The following is a 2939-nucleotide window of genomic DNA, read 5'->3' on the forward strand; positions in this document are numbered from 1 at the left end:
GAGATTCTACTTCCTAGGAGCAAGTAACATGACCTGGGAATGTTGTGAACCATCATTAAGAGAGATGAGGAACCTTTAAACAAAATTCTTGTTTTTTAAAAAATATAAACTCTGGCATTTAGAATATCAGGTATAAAACACCTTAACAAAAACAGTAAGGCAGATGTGTTGGGAAATTGGCAAAATGGCGGTTATAAAAGATCTCATTATCATGATGGAATTTCCAGTGGGTTACTGAGGTATAGATAAGAACTTTAAGTGAGATCTGTGTTTGGAATGTGATGAACAATTTTAAGAACACTACTACTGAAACGAACTGGTTTCAATCATCTCAGCTATTTTAAAGGATCATAGACTGTCATCTGAGCTAAAGGGACCTCTTAAGGAAAGAACTACAGGTTATTTAGCCCAATCTTCTTATTTTAAAGCTGAGGAGAGGCTTAGGAAGGGGAAGGGAACACGTGCCCAAGCCCCAAGGGATTCAAACTCAGAGACTAGGGGCATTTTTTTGGAATAGAAAAAAGGGATATAGTTAAGTTGAACAACATATATGAGTAATCTGACCATACTGAACCCCATTCTACCTTTCATAATATGACTTTTTTTAAAGGGAGAAATTAAAGATTAAATAAATTTTTTATTAATTTACTGGTTAAGTTTACTAATTACTGGTTAAGTTTATTAATTACTGGTTAAGTATTACTTCAGTCTTTCAAAGAATCATTATCTCATGCATATGAGGTACTGGAAGGCTGAGAGGCTGACATGTTTTAGGAGAGGAATTTGGATGTGTAATTTTCCACACTCCAAGTCCTGGAACTTTTTACCCACTATATTAATGGATAAAACGTAAAGACTCTCTTTTACTGTAAATTAGAATTCAACAGGTCCTGAAAGAGTTTTCACACACTTTGGGGCAGGATTGGGACTAGGCATCCCTTCTAAGGGAGGAGGGGTTGGAGAGATGGGGAGTTGGAGAAGAGGATATGTCATTCACTCCAGTTCTTGAAAGATAAAAAGAAAAGCATGAATACACTACAGATTTCCATGATGTTTCCCAGGGGGAGCTGCTTTATTTCTCACGTATCCAAATTTCTCCTATTTTTGTAGCATGTTAGTAATTTCTCCCCCATAAGAAGGTCTAGAGTGTTTTAGTCAAATTTCAGTTCAGATCCTGTCATTTCTCTGTAGATCTCCTTTATATCGTTGCAGGCACTCTCAAAGTGGGCACTGGCATCGTAACTGCTGGTGATGAAGATCTGACTCTTGGTCCCCAAGTCACTAGGCACGTGGAGGTCACTTACAAAAATGAATTTTTGCTCAATGGGCTCTATGAGCTCCAGAGCCAGCTGGAGTTCTTTTTCGGGGTCTTTACTCTCCATAGCTGCGCTCACGATGGCGATGTACTTCCCCTGTGGAGCCACGCTCTGGGCTGATGAAGTGAGGAAGATGTAGATGTCCGAACGGCGGTTTGTCTGGGCAGCAGGGATGATGATGAGTCCCGAGTTGGCTCCGTTGGTGTTTCTAATGGGGTGCGCAAGAAGGCAGATGGCTCTGATGACTTGGCCCACCTTGTGCACCCGTTCTGGCACGTAGCTGGGATCGCAGACCAGCTGCTTGCACCTTGTGACTCAGCCCTCGAATCTGATGCCCACCACCCGGCCGTCCCTGAAGAGTATTTCTTCTACCGGCTTGTTCGTTAAGAAAATGGCCCCTTTGCTGCTGGTAAACCGGCTGAAGGCCTGCGCCAGCTCTCCGATCCCGAATCGCGGGTAAAGGTAAGGACTCTTCCCATTCTCGGCCAGGGATAAGGTGTAGAATTGGATGCTCTGCAGTGTCTCCAGGCAGGGCCGGTCCAGATATTCGTTGGTACGACTTAGGGCCAGGGCGTGTCCTGCAAAGTCCCTGACATCTTGGTCCAAGTCGAATCTCTGGAAGAGATCTTGGCAGTTCATCTTCCAGGGATCCACGCCTTCGTCGGTTCGGGGGTCTTGCTCTTTGAATTTCAGGGTGTACACGAAGAACTTGCGGAACGGGCGTTTCTCAAAGAGTCCCAACAGCCCGGAGGTCAGGGCCTCGGTCTCGGTGGCAGGCACTTTTTGGATGCGGTGGTTCTTGTACAGGAAGCCAGCATTCACCACGCGGAGGTCCAGGAAGCGCAGCGCGTCCAGGCGGGTCAGGATGTTCACCAGCTGCCCCTTGGCTATGAGGAACTTGGGCAGCAGGTCCACCTTCCAGGCGCGCCCGCAGCCCAAGGTGGCAGGGGGCGAGCAGGGCACGCCGAAGTGGCGGTAGGCCACGTGGAGTGGACTGAGAGAGGCGCTGTCCCCACCGCGCTGCGGGCGGTGCTCCACGTGAAGCACCGGCTTCCCGAGCCGGGCTAGGAGGCTCCCGAGGGCACACTCCTTCAGCCCGGTGCCCAGGACGATGACGTCGTAGTCTTGGTTCATGCTGGGTCGCAGCGGGGGCTGGGGCAGAAGACAGCGAGGAGGACCAGGAGGGTGGTGATGAGGAGCAGCTCGTTGGGGGGCAGGAGGTGAAGGACGACGGTGAGCAGGAAGAGCAGTAGCAGCAGGCCAACGAGGCCTGGGGCGCCGAGGACGTGGGAGAGGCTGGCGAAGACGAGGACGGCCAGGAGAGGCGACAGGGTGGCAGGAGGACGGGGACGAGGACAATGACGACGAGGAGGAAGAGAACGAGGACCCTGAGGACAGTAGCGACGAGGACGAGGAGGACGAGGTGGTGGAGGAGGAGAAGGGGTGGATGGTCAGGGAGAGGAGCACCAGGAGCAGGAGGAGGGAGAGCCAGAGGAGAAGGGAGGGGAGCAGCACGGGCAAGAAGGCCAAAGCGGAAAGGAACACTAGGGTGGAGAAGGAGGCGAGGGCCGAGGAGAAAATGGAGGAAGCGATGGTGAAGGTGGAGGGGGAGCCTGAAGAAAA

The 2939-nt window shown here is 50.3% G+C and overlaps 1 pseudogene; it reads right to left on the reverse strand.

Moving 5' to 3' along the window:
• Positions 1–1151: 1151 nt before the first annotated feature.
• Positions 1152–2450, reverse strand: LOC140525784 (rab GDP dissociation inhibitor beta pseudogene; annotated as a pseudogene).
• Positions 2451–2939: the final 489 nt, after the last annotated feature.

This window comes from Notamacropus eugenii, chromosome 2 (genome assembly GCF_028372415.1).
Source record: "Notamacropus eugenii isolate mMacEug1 chromosome 2, mMacEug1.pri_v2, whole genome shotgun sequence".
NCBI classification, from domain to species: domain Eukaryota; kingdom Metazoa; phylum Chordata; class Mammalia; order Diprotodontia; family Macropodidae; genus Notamacropus; species Notamacropus eugenii.